The sequence below is a fragment of the Podarcis filfolensis genome (assembly GCF_964270895.1).
Source record: "Podarcis filfolensis genome assembly, chromosome: 2".
Classification (NCBI taxonomy): domain Eukaryota; kingdom Metazoa; phylum Chordata; class Lepidosauria; order Squamata; family Lacertidae; genus Podarcis; species Podarcis filfolensis.
The window spans coordinates 22,231,714-22,249,055 of NC_139605.1; the positions used below are offsets into that span (position 1 = coordinate 22,231,714).

Below are 17,342 nucleotides of genomic sequence, written 5' to 3' on the forward strand. Positions count from 1 at the left end.
ATCGTCGGTGGTGCCAAAGTACTCCCTCCGGAACCTCGCTACTGGTTGAGGTTTCCTGGGGAACCTTTGGTGGAACGTTTCGATCAAGACCTCGTCATGGACCTCCTCTGCCTTCACCCAGGTGTTTTCCGACTCCGGTTCCCCTTCCCACGCGACCAAATACTCCACCTGATTACCCTTCCACCTGGAGTCGATGATTTCTGCCACATAGTTGCGGCTTTCCCTTTCTTCTATGGCTGGCCCCCGTGTGGATACCCCTTCACCTTCCCCCCTGTATGGTGACAGTAATGACCTGTGGAATACTGGGTGCAGTTTCATGTGGTTCGGTAACCGGAGTCTGAAAGCCACTGGGTTGACCTGTTGGATGACCTCAAATGGTCCCAATCTTTTGGGTCTCAATTTCTTGCAACTACCCTTGAACGGCAACCCTTGGGTTGATAGCCAGACCCGACTCCCCACCCTAATTGTTTCACCTTCCCTTCTGCTCTTGTCGGCCTGCCTCTTATATTCTTCTTTGGCCCTTTCTAAGTTGTGTTGGAGTTGACGATGGATCGCTTCCATTTCTTCTACAAAAAGTTCAGCGGCCGGAACACTCCATCTCTCTCCTCCTTCCCCTGGAAACGCCCTGGGGTGGCACCCATAATTAGCCATAAAGGGGCTCATCCCGGTGGACACATTCTCTGCATTATTGTAAGCAAATTCCGCTAGTGCCAACTTTTCGACCCAATCGTTTTCTCTGTCATTGACATAACACCTCAGGTATTGTTGAAGGATACCGTTTGCCCTCTCCGCCTGCCCATTGGTCTCAGGGTGCCTGGCAGTCGAAAAGTTGACCTCTACGTGCAACAAGCTCATAAGCTTCCTCCAGAATCTGGACGTGAACTGTTTCCCTCTGTCGGAAACCAGCCTCAAGGGGGCGCCATGCAGCCTAAAAATATGTTCTACAAACAATTTTGCTGTCTCTTCCGCCGTGACTGCATGTGAGCAAGCTACAAAGTGACCCATCTTAGTTAACTGGTCTACTACGACTAGTATGGCGGTTTTCCCCTGGGATTTGGGCAGATCAGTCATAAAATCTATCGACACCGCCTCCCACGGTCGTTCTGGTGTGGGTAACGGTTCTAAATACCCCGCTGGCGCCCGCCTTTCTCCTTTGGCTCTCTGGCATTGGTCACACCTTCTCACATACTCCCGTACATCCTCCCTCACCTTGGGCCACCAAAACTCCCTGGTCACCAACCACATGGTCTTGTGTTGCCCAAAATGCCCCGCTGTGGGATTGTCGTGCAGCTGTTTGAGTACTCTCCCCCTCAATTCCCCTTCAGGTATATATAGCGCCCCTTTGTAATACAATGCCCCGTTTCTTTCTTCAAAACCTCCGGGGTCTTCTCCCTCTCCCCTTAAACCTCTGAGCTTATCCTGGGCGTACTCATCATTTACCGTTCCCTCTACCAGTTCTCTTTGCCCCACCCAGGCCGCACCACACACCCAGTGGTCCTCTGGGATAATATGTCTCTCTTCTGGCGCTCCCTCCCCCTCCAAATATTCAGGTTTGCGAGAGAGAGCGTCCGCTCTGATGTTTTCTGGACCTGGCACATAGCAGATTTCAAAATGGAATTTGGAGAACTCCTGGGCCCATCTCACTTGTCGTTGGTTGAGCACTCGTGCCGTTCTCCAATACTCCAAATTCTTGTGGTCCGTACATACTTGTACCTTATGCTGTGCACCAATTAGTAAGTGTCTCCATCTCCGGAACGCTTCGTGAATGGCGAGTAGTTCTCGGTCATATACCGTGTAGTTCCTCTCGGATTTGTTCAGCTTACGCGAAAAGAAGGCACACGGTCTCCATTCCGACTTATTGCTCCCTGGCTGAAGCAACACCGCCCCCACCACGCGGTCTGAGGCATCAGTTTCCACTCTCATGGGTTTTTGTAAATCCACATGCAGGAGCTGTTCTTCCGAAGCGAATGCCTTTTTCAATTCCTCAAAAGCGTGCTCCGCCTCCGCCGTCCAAACGAATTTCTTCTTGCTGCTCAGACAGTCCGTGATGGGAGCCGTTAAGTGGGCAAAGTTCTTGATGAATTTACGGTAAAAGTTCCCAAACCCTAAGAACTTTTGCACATCTTTTTTCGTTTTTGGTGTCTTCCATTCCAGCACCGCCTGTACCTTGCTTGGATCCATGGCTAATCCCTTGTCTGATAGGCGGTACCCCAGGAATTCCACCTCCTTGGCGTGGAACTGACACTTCTCCAATTTCACCCACAACTGGTTTGCTTGCAGCTGGCTCAGCACTTCCCTGACATCCTTTACATGCTGCTCCTCATTCTCTGAATATATCAGCACGTCATCGAGAAAGGCCACGCAATTCTTGTAGAGCAAAGGTCCCAGTACATGGTTCATGAACGATTGAAAACAGGCGGAGCCTGCTTGTAATCCAAAGGGCATAACGAGATATTCGAAAGCCCCTAGGGGGGTGAACATCGTTGTCTTCCATTCATCCCCCTTCTTTATTCGTATCAGGTTGTACGCTCCTCTCAGGTCCAGTTTCGTGAATATCTTTCCCTTCCTCACCCTGGTCAAAATGTCATCAATTCTGGGCATGGGGAAAGTCACTGGTTCTGACACGGCATTCAGCCGCCGGTAGTCCACGATCAATCTCGGTTTATCCGTGTTTTTTTTGTCCACAAAAAACACTGGGCTGCCCCCCACCGCTCTGGACTCTCTGATGAAACCTCTCTTCAGGTTTTTGTCAATAAACTCCCTCAACTCCTGCATTTCCCTGTCTGACATGGCGTACAGCTTGCCCACGGGGAGCTGGGCCCCAGGGACCAGGTTAATTTGGCAGTCAAAGTCTCTATGCGGTGGTAGTTTATCTGCTTCCCTTTCGCTGAAGACCTTGCTCAGGTCAGCGTATTGTTTGGGCACCCTCCCTTTGTCCGCCACTTCCATCCCTGCTAGAGAGGCTTTTGCCCCTTCTGGCACCTTTCCCTCTTTGCAGTGTTCCAGGCAATGTGCTGACCCAAAGGAGACCACTCTCTGATGCCAGCCCACTAGCGGGTCATGCAACGCTAGCCAGCTCATTCCCAAAATGACTGGCGCCCCTCCCAGGGTGGCTACATTGAATGCTATCCTTTCAGTGTGCCTTGCCACCCTCATAAGCATTGGGACGGTCTGTAGGCTAACTTCTCCCCCCAACAGCTCCCTCCCATCGATCGTGGTGACCTGCAGGGGGTTGCTTAAAGGGAGTGTCTGTATCTGGTGTTCAGCTGCAAACTCCTTGCTCATAAAATTACAGGAGCTGCCTGAGTCCAACAGCGCCTTGGTCTTTAGTGGGTATCCGTTTGCCAGCTCTAGCAGCACCTCTATTACTAGAGCTGGTCTTGGAGGTTCCGGAGTGGGCACTTTTACTGCTCCTTGGCCTGTCTGCAGTGCCCTGACAGCGGCAGACAGGCGCTGGCTTTTACTGGCTCCTGGACTTCCTCCTCCTTCCCCCCAACAGCTCCCGCCATCCCTTGCCATTCCTTTCTTTGTGGGCAGACTCTGGCAAAGTGACCTGGCTGCTGGCAGAGGTAACATTTCTTGGCGCTCTTTCCCTCCTTCTTCCTCCCTTCACTGGGATTTGAAACTGCGCGCGCGCGTGCTGTTCCAACTTCCATCGGCTCTCCGGGCGGGAAACTGGGTTCTGGAATCTCTGGAATGCGGAAATCCCTCCAACGCTCTCCTTTCCCCTCCCGCTTCTCCAAGGCTCTTGCCTCCTGGCGCGCTCCAATGGTCAACGCTGATTTGGTCAGCTGGTCCATAGACTCCGCCCTGGGCGCCCGGGAAAGTTCGTCTTTCACCGCCGAAGAAAGCCCCTCTTCAAAGAGCATTTGAATGGGTTCCGCCGATAGGTCCCACCCCAATTTATGTATCAACATTGTAAACTCAGTCCAGTACTCACGAACCGATCGGCTCCCCTGTTTGCAAGCCATCAATTGTCTGCGCACCAGTCCCTGTTCAATCTCGCTGGAAAACATCAAATCCATGGCGCGAAAAAACTTCCTCGCGTCCTTCAGCATGTCACTATTCCCTGCCATCAGGGGCCGGACCCAGTCTCTCGCCCCTCCTTCGAGATGGCCAATCACAAACGCCACTCGCGATGCCTCATCGGGAAAGTCGTTAAACTGCAGTTCAAGAGCATACTGCATCTCTGTCCTAAAGGCTTGGTAGTTCCTGGGGTCCCCCCCAAACTTCTGCACCATTCCTGGCATCTTTCTTGCTAGTGTAGCGCCTTTTGCCTTTTCTGCATCCTGCGCCCTCCTTTCTTCTAGCCTCGCCGTTTGCATTGCTAGCTGGAGTTCCAAAACTCTGCACCTTTCTTCCAGAGTTGGACCTTCTCCAGCTCCTGCTGCTCCTCCGGCTCCAGCTGGGTTGCTCATGATGCCTCTCTGCACAAGCTGCTTTCAGGGACTGTCCGATTGCTGTGATGGGATGGTGAGCTGCTTGTGCGTGAAATCCTGATCCCTCAGAGCTTGGCTAAGTTCCCAAACCTCTGTCTGTGATGGAGCTCCTTAAGCATGGCTCCATCAATCGCTCGTTGAATCGGACAGTGGGCGTTTACGGAATTTCTTCCAGCATAAAAGCTCCTTGACGGAAACGCGTCTTCTGGACTCTCGGCGTGACAGTTTCCGCCGAGGAGTGGGTGTGCCTACGGGAGGTCCTGAAACCTCTCCACTGTTCCCGCTTGAAGTATCTCTGAGCTCTCCCTCCGACTCACTTTCCCTTGTAACTCCACTTCTCCCCCTGCTGGTCCCCTCCTCCGCTGAGTGGTCTCTCTCACCCTCCATGAGCCCTTTCACCTCCTTCGTCTCAGATGACAGTTCCCTGACAGAATACAAGTTAGTACAACAGCTTTTGAGTTACTTGAACCTGAAAAGTGTTGCTGACCACCCTTATTAATCACTTGCCCAGAAAGGCGCATGCTGCGACCCATGAGAACAGCAAAATTACCAGATTGTACAACGGTGATGGGATAAAATCAGGCCAAATCTTTATTGACAGCAGCAGGCAGGGCAAAGGTTGGTCCCAGGTTCAGTTCATCATTCCACAAGCCCCATGTTGATGGAATGGATCCGCTGGGTTTGGATTGTCCCAAACCTGTACGAAGGGAGTTGGCCAGTGTTGAACCTTGCCGTGGTACAAGCCAAGCAAGCAAGGTCTCATTGGGGTACCCAGGGTGCAGATTCCAACCAGGCAGATACCGAACCCACGTTTGGGTTTGCCGTGGTCAATCCTCCCCTCTGGCCCCTTATGGGGGCTTCCCTATACTACGTTGATGCGGACCAATGCCATTTTTGCCCTCATACATACAATGTTATTCCGCCTAACAAAGGAAAGCCATAATTTCACTGAGGGAAACCCCAACCAAGAATGGAAAACAAAACACCGGTGGACAACGAAAGAGGTTTAAAGACTCACTCAAGGCAAATCTTTTTAAAAAATGTAACATAAGCACTGACAACTGGAAAGCACTGGCCTGCGAGCGCTCCAATTGGAGAACAGCCTTTACCAAAGGCGTCACGGACTTTGAAGAAGCACGAACTCAGGGTGAAAAGGAGAAATGAGCTAAGAGGAAGGCACGCTTGGCGAACCCTCACCATGATCAACTCCCACCTGGAAACCCATATCCCCACCGTGGAAGGATGTGTGGATCCAGAATTGGCCTCCACAGTCATTTACGGACTCACTGCTAAGACTGTGTTCATGGAAGACAATCTTACTTGGCTACGAGTGAGTGCCAAAGAAGAAGAAAGAAGAATAAAATATTATGTCAGGTGTGGGAAAGGTAAAGCAGGGTTGAAAGCAGGGTTTCCAGCTGCCACCTATCGTTTGAATGATGGCACCTGCAAAGCCACGTCCCTTTGCTCACCTGTGTGGGTAAAGCAAAATTGATCACTTGACCTCAAGTGATGGACCCAGGCCTACCCACCTCTCAAACTTGGCCCACATAGGAGGTCAGGATCCAGCCCATCAGACAGTTCTGTCCCATTTCTACTGCTGATTTAAAACAAAGAAAAAACTAGGTGCATTATATCCAATTCAGCATTTAACACATAGCCCGGGTTGCCTCCTTCTCAACTGCTAGAAGAAGAAGAAGAAGAGTTTGGATTTGATATCCCGCCTTTCACTCCCCTTCAGGAGTCTCAAAGCGGCTAACATTCTCCTTTCCCTTCCTCCCCCACAACAAACACCTGTGAGGTGAGTGGGGCTGAGAGACTTCAAAGAAGTGTGACTGGCCCAAGGTCACCCAGCAGCTGCATGTGGAGGAGCAGAGACTCGAACCCGGTTCCCCAGATTACAAGACTACTGCTCTTAACCACTACACCACACTGCTAAGTTAGAGGCTGCCTTAAGTTTTGCCTTGTGCTGATTGTTCATGTACGTTACATCCTTTTAAAAAAGAAATGTGCTAAACTCTGTGGAAAGGAGGAAAACGGACTCCAGAGCAGTTGTGTTGGAATTCTGAGTGAGCATGGCAGTCTCTTTAGACGTCTGTCAAGGTGTCAGGCAGTGAACTTGATCAGCAAAAATTAGATTTCTCCCACCCTGCAACTGCTGGGACTAGCTGGTACAGTGGTACCTCGGGTTACATACACTTCAGGTTACAGACACTTCAGGTAACAGACTCCGCTAAACCATAAATATTACCTCAGGTTAAGAACTTTGCTTCAGGATGAGAACAGAAATCGTGCTCCAGCGGCACGGTGGCAGCAGGAGGACCCATTAGCTAAAGTGGTGCTTCAGGTTAAGAACAGTTTCAGGTTAAGAACAGACCACCGGAATGAATTAAGTTCTTAACCTGAGGTACCACTGTATACATGTAGCTTCCAGGCTACATCCCATAAACTATTAAAATTAAGGATAAAAGTGCCTGAGAGTTCTCAAGCATCTTTGCTCAAGTAACATTTTAATTTATTCCACAACAGATGTGTGTGTGGGCAGCTAGAACTTTGATGGCCCAGAAGTGGAAACAAGAAGAGTTACATACGATTGAAGAATGGAGAATGAAAATGATGGATTATGCGGAACTCGATAGACTAACAGGAAGGATCCGGAACCGACATGATCAAAGATTTACAGAAGATTGGATGAAATTTATAGAATATATGCAAAAATTAAGTGACAATCAGATAACGTTTGTAAGTTTTAAGGAAGCTCTGTGAAGAGAAAAGGTAGGGATATTGTTAGATTGTAAAAAAATTAATTAATAATATGGTGGTGTAATTTAAATTTAAGAAATGTGGAGAAAGTAAGTACTAGGAAGGTTTTTCAGGCGGGAGGAGGGAAGTCAATAAGGAGGAATTTGGATGTAAAAAAGATGTTTTGGACGTATAATTTGTTATGGAAAAAGAATAAAAAATATATTAAAAAAAACCCAAAAAACAGATGTGTGTGGGGGGAGCATTCCTGGGTATTGGGTCTCCAGTGTGCTTGAACATAGGAACAACGGAAAGCTACATCAGACCAAGACTGGCCCCTGGTCCACCTTGCTCAGTGACTTGGTGGGCAAAGACTTTCCAGGCATTCAGACAGGGAGTCTTTCCCCCAGATCTACCTGGAGATACCACTGAGAAGTGAATCTGGGATCTTCTGCATGGAAAGCTGATACTCGTAACACTGAGCTACAGCCCCCTCACCAGAAGTTACTAGTAGCAATGCTCCTCGTTACTAATGCCTGCATGAAACATTGCTTTGGGTTTTGCTTTTGTGTCTTTTTAACAAAGACGGAAGGGAAAGACAAAGAAAAGATATCATATTCTACTTGTGGATTTCCATTTCCTACTTCATCAGTGACTCACTCTGCAAATTAAAATGCCGCCCTTGGATTCTTATTGTTGGAAGGCCAAATTACGCAGAGATGTAGGGTTTTCCTTCATGTTTTACATCATGGAGTGTTAGGCATTGAAATGCCGCCAGCCTAGTAAACACAAAGGTTTCTTTGCTCAGAAAGAAGATTGAATTTAAACAAACCTTTCACCTATCTGGATGCCGCACAAATATACTCTTCTTTTTCTTTCTCTTTTCCAAAACACAACCCCAAACTTACAAGATCTGCCAGCAAAGAGTCCCTGTTTCCATGATGGACATCAGAAAAGGGGGGCAGATAATTCAAAAGAAAGAATAAACAACCCACACAAGATAAAACAAGAACTGGGAAATGTCTTGCACATCAGAAATGACTAAGATGAGACATAAGCTGCAAACATCACAAAGAGGCTTCCATACACAAGTCCAAAATGGCTCTTGAACTACTATTTCAAGGAAAGTTCTGGTAACGGCAAATGTGGAAGAGAGGCATCTGCCTGGCCACGAAGGTCATCTTCATGACCTTCAACATATAAAGCATGCTGCTGGGTCAGGTTAAAGACCCACCTAGTCCAGACTCCTGCTCTCACAGTGGTCCTATAGATGCCTATGGGAATTATGTTATCGTCGTCATCATCTGCTTAGTTAAAAACATAAAGATAATTGCAATAAAAGCAGCACAGCACCAGCCCTTTCATTAAAAGCAGTCAGTTCCCAAACACCCATTGGAACAAAAAAGTCTTCACCCGCCAGCGGAAGAACAACAAGGAGGGAGCCAGTCTAGCTTCTCCAGGGAGGGAGTTCCAAAGCCTGGAAGCAACCACCAAGAAGGCCCTGTCCTGCGTCCCCACCAAACATGCATAGAGGATGGAGGGACTGCATTGAAGATCTCAAAACCCAGGCATGTTTGTATGAGGGAATACAGTCTTTCAGATAGCTTGGACCTAAGCCATGTAGGGCTTTATAGGTCACAACCAGCTGTGGCATTTTTCATCTCAATCCCTTTCCTAATTATTCCTGGTCACACACTGGGTCGAAATCTTCATTGATCTATACAGCTGTTTTGCTGCTGTGATTGTATATTGGCTTTTTATCATTTAATTGCATCTTGCATTTTATTGCTTGTGAAAACCACCCAGAAATTTTGGGTGGCTGGTGTACAAATGCAGTAAACAATAATAAAACAATGTTTCCATTAAGGAGCTCAAGATGGCATACTTGGTCATCTAGAGCATTGATCAGGCTCAGACTTGCTTTGATTCAGCATGGTAGTTGCATCACGTGCTCCCAGAAAGTGCAGAAGTGTTTTTTTCATTTCAGTTATACAATTCATTATCCAATTATACACCAGGGTTTTAAACAAAATATTTCCCAAATGCAAGCCCCCCAAGAAACAAAAAAAAAAGTGTTTGAAGAGACAAAACAGCCACAATAAATGCACACAGAACATGAAACTGATAGCTTTTAGTAATTATGCATAGAAACAGGAGTCATTTTGGGGGGCAACAATTTCTCCATGTGCAAGTACAGTGGTACCTCAGGTTACATACGCTTCAGGATACATATGCTTCAGATTACACACTCTGCTAACCCAGAAATAGTGCTTCAGGTTAAGAACTTTGCTTCAGGATGAGAACAGAAATCGGGCTCTGGCGGCGCAGCAGCAGCAGGAGGCCCCATTAGCTAAAGTGGTACTTCAGGTTAAGAACAGTTTCAGGTTAAGTATGGACCTCCGGAACGAATTAAGTACTTAACCCGAGGTACCACTGTAGTACGATTTTCTTGTGCATAAGAGGCAAAAGGAGACGTGATCCACACCTAATTAAAAATGGTCCGAGAAATTAATCCAGCCCAGGAAATATGGTCTCTTGCAGACCAGCTCAAAAATACTCTTCCGTCTTAAAACTGGCCTTGAAAAGTTTATAAAGAAAACCACCTGGACAGGCGCATTGCCCCAGTGGACAGCTGTAAATATTGCCCACTTGACAAGCACTCGACTGAAATAAAAAAAAAGCTGTTGACTTGTAAGTGAAATTTGATTTCGAAAATTTCATTCTGTCACGCAGCTCGTGCCAAAGTCTCTCCAGCCATTCTGCCACCGTTGTTCCCCCCTACCCGCTTCCAACTTGGAAAATAAAACAAAGTAAGAATAAATCATCAGGTGGAGGCAATAAACCAATGTGGCTTATAATTCTCCCTCTTTCTCCCCCCCTGACCTTTGAATGCATGCGGTTCTCTCTGCACTTCCTTCAGTGAGCTGTGTAGTGGCTGGCATTTTTCAATTTGAACCAGTAATGAAGGAATGTAACTATGACTAATGCACCACAGTTGCTTTTCTCTCTTTTGCCATTTCCTTCCTTTCCATGCACCCCCCCCAAAAAAAGAACAAATACAAGGCAGCCTTTCAACCTGCTCTATATGCTACCACGCCGCTTATTTCTATCTTGTGGTAAACAAACAATTTTTCTTGTACCACCCCAAATGAGATTTATAAAAAAAGGGAGAAGAAGGTTAGTTTGTGGGGGGGGGGGTCCAAATATAGAGGAACATTAAGAGTGATAGAGCCGGTAAATTCACAGCAGAGTTTCAGAGGTTGTAGATTAACAGCATAAATTTTAAATAAATTCAACTGGGGGAAAACATGTAGGAGCCCTTTTCTCTCCCTGCCCCTCGCTTAAGCACACACACACTCAGAAATAAGAAGTGTATGAGGCTGCCTTGTTCTCAGGCAGACCATTGGTCTACCTAGCTCAATATTGTCCGCAATGACTGACAGCAACGCTCTAGGGTTTCCCAGCCCTGCCAGAGATTGAACCTGAGACTTTCTGCATGCAGAGTGGGTGCTCTGACTCTGAGTTATGGCCCTTCCCCACCCATAGGCAATTGTAGGCCACTAGATTACATACCAGGTGTGGATACGAGAAATTCAGGTACCGAATGCTTAAAAAAGCTGTCACATTATCTCTGAGAAGAATGTGCCCCTTTGTAAAGCAGGTAGGAGATTGTGTGTGTGTGTGTGTACACAGAGAGAGGGAGGGAGGGAGGGAGGGAGGAGGCAGTTAGGTTCCCTATATGAGAAGGAGAAGAAGAGTTTGGATTTGATATCCCGCTTTATCACTACCCGAAGGAGTCTCAAAGCGGCTAACATTCTCCTTTCCCTTCCTCCCCCACAACAAACACTCTGTGAGGTGAGTGGGGCTGAGAGACTTCAGAGAAGTGTGACTGGCCCAAGGTCACCCAGCAGCTGCATGTGGAGGAGCAGAGACGCGAACCCGGTTCACCAGATTACGAGTCTACCGCTCTTAACCACTACACCACACTGGCTCTATATGAGGAAAGCTACTTTAGGAATTTTTGGACTCTGGACAAATGGTCTTGCAACCAGCATCATCCCTTTTTACCTTTTAAGGTAAAGTGCATTACAGTGGTACCTCGGGTTACATACGCTTCAGGTTACATACGCTTCAGGTTACAGACTCCGCTAACCCAGAAATAGTGCTTCAGTTTAAGAACTTTGCTTCAGGATGAGAACAGAAATTGTGCTCCGGTGGCGTGGCAGCAGCAGGAGACCCCTTAGCTAAAGTGGTGCTTCAGGTTAAGAACAGTTTCAGGTTAAGTACGGACCTCCGGAACGAATTAAGTACTTAACCCGAGGTACCACTGTACTTTATAAAAACATAATAAAACCAGAAAACATTAAAAACTTCAGATGTCTTCTAAAAGTTGTGTAGTTCTTTATCTCCTTGACACCCAATGGGAGGGCATTCCACAGGAAAGGCACCACTGCCAAGAAGGCCCTCTGTCTGGTTCCCTGTAACATCACTTGCAGTGATAGAATCACCAGAAGGCCCCCAGAGCTGGACCTCAGTGTCTGGGCAGAACAATGCAGGTGGAGACACTCCTCCAGGTATTCAAGGCCAAGGCCATTTAGGGCCCAAGCCCTCTGCCCTAGTGCCTTCCCCTGCGGGCACCACTTTTAATAGTCTATCAAGTAATTCTTAACAGTGCAACTAAAGGAGGGTTGCCGTCATTAGAATCCACAATCCAAATTTATTTAAGGCAGGGATGTGGAGCCAATGGCCCTCCCATAGTCTTTGAGCGTGACAATCATTCCCGACAACCACTCCTGACTATGAGAGCTCTGAGTGTGGCAAAAACTGGAGGGCTTTTGGTTTCTTCATCCTTAATTGAAAGGGTTAATAATTGACTGCTGAGTACCACTTGGCTTGAAGGACAACCAGAGATGCTCTTGGCTCCATAAGCCTTATGGAAGTGTAGCTTTTTAATGACAGTACATTCTCTCTCTCTAGCACCGTAGAAAAAGTAGCTTTTTCTATGTCAAGAGTGTTACACTGTGCCAGTCGATATTACTGGGATCAATCACAAACAAATCTTATTAACACATATTCCAGAAAATTCAATGGAAGGCCTTCAGAAGACACTTGAACACCTTCCTGTTGGAAAGATTGCTCTTTGCAATTCATGTCAAGACCTGTGCACAGAGAGCCCTGAAGTGCGCGGCCCTTAAAAGTCTTTCAAAATGAAGCATAATTGCATCCAAAAAGCATTTCCGTGCAATTAGTGGCAGAATTTCTCACGTCCCAAACCGGCTGCACTGGTATTAAATTACATGGGCTCTAATGCATTAAAATGCATTAAAAATGCATTTCCAGTAAGAGTGTGCTAATGATATAGATACCCCCAGCCTCCTCATCTTTGGAGCGCCATATAAATTGGAATTCTCAGGGCAATTGCCAAGTATTGACTTTGCAAACGAATCTCACAAATATGTTCCCAAATCAGCAATATATATATATGGGCACCTTCCCAGGCCATATTATTTAAAACTAAATTAATCCAACTTCCACCACCAACCAATAAAATAATAATAATCTTAGTTTTTTCTACTATCAAGCCCTGAAATCAGCCCAAAATCAAACTTTTTTACAGCGAATTAATTAATTCCTCTCCAGAAGTTGTCCATGTGGAGAGGAAGGGGATTTCAGCAACAGCTAAAGTTTCAGCTTCTTTGTCTTATCCAGCTCTCTTCAGATTTAGGGCCAAAGTACACATTACCAAGTTCTTAAGGGGAGAGTGACCAGGATCAGAGCCACGGTGCACATCGAGGGTTTAGTTACCCAGATGGGAGGATTTAGAATCAAAAGAGAGATGGGATAGGTTTGTTAGAGAAATATAATAATAATAATAATAATAATAATAATAATAATAATAATAATAATATACTGCCCTATACTGGGAGGTCTCAGGGCAGTTCAAAAAACCTATTGACTTCTCTGACCTAGGAGACACATTGGCTAGACAGAGCTATCCCTAGGACCAGTGCTTTTTTTCTGGGAGGACACAGGGGTACACATACCCCTAAACATCTTGTGAATCTAATGGGAGAAGAAACTAAAATTTTTATTTTTATTTTAGCTTTTTCTCTAGCAGAGTAAATCGTCAGTTCTGTTGAATAGCATGGTAAATCATCAGTTCTGTTGCTACCCCCGACGGCGGCCTCATTTCCTTTCCTGGTGTTTCCTGAGTCTCAGACGGAAGTGGGCGTTTAATGTGTGAAGCAGTGTAGAATGTGGATGTGTGGTGTTTTACCGATGAAAGTTTGGCCTCATTGAAGGGCAATATTTCAATATGAGTAATGACATGTTCGTTGCACTTTTGTCCATTTACTGTATTTATTTCCCCCGATTTAAACTATAAAATGGTGGTTTTCTTGAGTCAAAATGAGAGTACCCCTAAACATTTTTAAAGAAAAAAAAGTACTGCCTAGGACCTATGGGTGGGAGACTGCTTCATGGACTTGGTACACCTGTGTGATTCAGCTTCCTAGATTCATTACAGCTGCAACTGAGTAGGGCCGAAATGATGAAAGTGATGCTATGAAAGTTCAGAATGAAGTGTACACAAATTGAGGCAAAATAAGCCATTTTCTCTTGCCTTACAATTTGAGTTTCCGTAGTGCAGAATTTTGTTTTTATACTTTACTTTTCTTTTTTGCATACAGAGCAATAGCACCATCGCCGCAAAGAACTTTCCCACAACAAGACTTCCCACCCAGTCATATAAACAGTTTTGTCATTCATGAGATGCAACATGATAACACTCCTGAAATGCCTACTGGGAAGCCACATAGCAGAGAGAGAGAGAGAGAAACGTATTCTCTGCTGCCCCAGAGGGCAGGACTAGATCTAGTGGCCTTAAGTTACAGCAGACTAAGTTTGATTCACACCATACATTGAAAGCAGCATGATGCCACTTTAAACAGTTATGGAACTCCTCCAAAGAATTCTGGGAGATGTAGTTTGTTAAGGGTGCTGAGACTTGTTAAGAGGCCCCTATTGATTTCTTTAAGGAAGGGAAAGCTACAAACAGGGGGGATAGTGTGCTGGCTTGGAACCAAGTAGGAATCTCCATCTGTTCCAGGCATACAGAAATTCTCAGAATTCATTCTCAAGCATGCATCTGTGTGCGCCATTCCCAGCTCTGCATAACACATAGGAATCGTGGGTGGATGAGAAACCTATGAATGGCTTCCTAAGAGATTTGTGAGTTGCACAACAGATTCCAAAATGTTTCCAGAGCCTATCTGTTAAGAAGCCAGTTGCAAGCACTTCAGAACCTATTTTGGAGAAAATCCAGCAAGGAAGTATCCTGGTTGCTGGAAAACGAACATATGGAACACTTGGACCATTTTGCCAGTTTTCAGGCCCAAGCCCACCTCATAACTCTGTCCACATATATTTCACCAGAAAATTTGTCTTCTGGCATGCCCAAGCATTTAGGACAATATCTCAAGGACTTTTGCCTGACTCACCTGGAACCTTTTAGAGTAGAGTAATAAATCTGGGCAGTGCCAAATAGGAGATGAGAGGAAAGAAGGGCTTAAAAAGAAGCATGGAGTTTGCTTTTATGAGTGTCATCTGTTCCAGGTCTGCCAAAAGAAGATGACATATTGAAATTATTCTGCTGTAGGGAACAGCAGCAAGGGCACCTTATTATCATCTGAAAGGAGAATGTGTTTTTCTTTTTTTAAGACAAAAGAAAAGCAGGGGAAAGGAAACAAGACTTGCACTTGTGCTACGGAAGGCACTCTGTTTCCCACTGTTATGTACTGAGTTGAATAGGATCCAAAAGGCAGCAGTCTGATTGGTCCTAGAACAATAGGATTCAGAATGCAGCAGTCTGATTGGTCCTAGAACAATAGGACCCAGAATGCAGCAGTCTGATTGGTCCACAGGAGCCACCCAATCCAGCTCCAGGTGGAAGTGAATCCGCAACCTGATTGGCCTACAGGAGAATCCCGGAATTAGCCAAATCACGTGAGGCCCATTGTGTAAATAATGTATATAAAGCAGACATTCCGGGGGAACTTCCATTCCTCACTACTATGAGCTGAATAAAGAGCATGAAATCCACACTCGACTCCAAGTATATTTCACCGACTTTGGCCAATCAGATTACTCCAGGGAGACCACAAGCAGAGGAGGAAGGCATGTGGATTTCAGTGGGATGCTGCCTCTGAATGTGAAGATTGTGTTTAGCTGACATGCCTGGCAAACCATGAATTTGTCCAGTCCTCAGAGAAAGCTATCTATATGCCATTTTTAGCTGTTCTTAGGCTGCACAACCCAAAACCTAGAATATAATGCATAATACCATCTTCTTCTTGCAGCAGATTACATACAAACCTAGTCGTTGGAAGCAATTTTTACACCCAGATAGGAAGTAGCTTCCAAAGTAAGCCTCAGCTCTTCCTACCCATATTATGTTGCTCCTGACTCTGTTCTGACCCTCTCTGAACCTACAGGTGGAATTCTCGCATGACCAGAATGGACCATGCAACAGAACTTCCCCTTCTTCTCCTTTCTCTAACATGGCCCTGACAATCTCCCCGCATCTGCTCTGGAGAGTTGGGGGTGAACTCCCAGAGAAGATTTGGGTGCATGCGTGCAAGGAATATGCAGTGGGAGGAGAGGGAGGGGAGTTCAATGGCACAAGCAGGTGTTATTTCACTCATACAATAACTTCACTGTGTGGTATATCTAGCCTCATACAACCAACATGCTTATTTTTAATTAATGCATGAAGGGGTTAAGACAATAGAGTAAAGTGTCCTGCCAGGCTTAGCTAGGTCAGGAAACTCTTTATTCTCTCACTTCCACCATGTGAACTCTACCAATAAGGAGGTCTAAGCTGAATGTTCCACATGGCTTAAGCAAGCCATCTTTGGTTTCTAAACAATTTAGAAACATTTACCATTTTGGAACCTAAGTTATACTGCCTGCCTTTTCTGGCTGCTGTACAAAAAAGCACAGAAATCCAACCTTTGAAGAGTTTGTAAGTAAACCATTTTTAACTTACAAAATGTAAGAGAATTACAGTGGTACCTCAGGTTAAGAACTTATTTCATTCTGGAGGTCCGTTCTTAACCTGAAACTGTTCTTAACCTGAGGTACCACTTTAGCTAATGGGGCCTGCCGCTGCCGCTAAATTTCTGTTCTCATCCTGAAGCAAAGTTCTTAACCTGAGGTACTATTTCTGGGTTAGTGGAGTCTGTAACCTGAAGCGTCTGTAACCTTGAAGCATCTGTAACCCGAGGTACCACTGTATCCTTTTAATTGATCTACATATTATACTTTTAACCAAGCAACAATGAATTGGACGCCGTATCTCTGCATCGCAACTGGCCTATTTGCCTTCATTTTTCTCCTCATATCCAGTTATGTCACCTGTATCTTGGATTGCCGCCCAACAAGGCGCCACAGCAAAACCTTATATTCTTTTTCTCTCTCCCTGCCACCCGACACACCACTTCTGCCAAATGATTGGGAATCTGTTTCACAGATTAAGACATAATCGTACAGGAAAATGGCACTAGACAATATCAAGATTGCGGGCGAGAAGCGGGACCTTTCTCTGAAGAGATGAGCACCACAGTTTTCATTAGAAATACATCTCCTTTGCTCATGTTTAGTATTCTCTGACTCCCTTCCTTTTTCATTTTCGAGTGACCTTTTTAAAAAGTCCAAGCATGCCATAAATATTAAAAGAATTCCAAAATGTACCTAATTCTGATTTATTAAAACTGATTAACCAAATACCTCATTGTGGAAGCAAGGGGTGAGGGGGGGTGCGGAATACAAATTCAAAGCCACACTGTTGTCATTGTTTTCAAGCAGAATATTAAAGTGAAAACAGACAGCATCTCCCATATAATTACACTGCATAAATTGCTGGGATATTAGCTTGAAGTGGCCATATCTGAAGGGAAGAGAGAAGGTGCCAGCAACAGATCAGCAGATAAGATCATGTAATGTCACCTAGCAAATGGTGATTGTTACACTCCTGGGCAGTAAAAGAATAGAATAAAATAAAAATGCCTTGATGGTTTCTAACAGCAGCATAATTATTTTTCAAATTAGTTTTCTACCACATAAGAGAGAGAAATAAATAACAATGTAACTTTTTTAAAAAAGCAA

At 45.6% G+C, this 17,342-nt stretch overlaps 1 protein-coding gene across 5 annotated transcripts in view; it reads right to left on the bottom strand.

Annotated features, from left to right (window-relative positions):
* The window catches only part of FHIT (fragile histidine triad diadenosine triphosphatase), a 1,042,494-nt gene that overhangs the window by 255,041 nt on the left and 770,111 nt on the right, over positions 1-17,342 (bottom strand). The gene's annotated exons all lie outside the window — the stretch shown is intronic.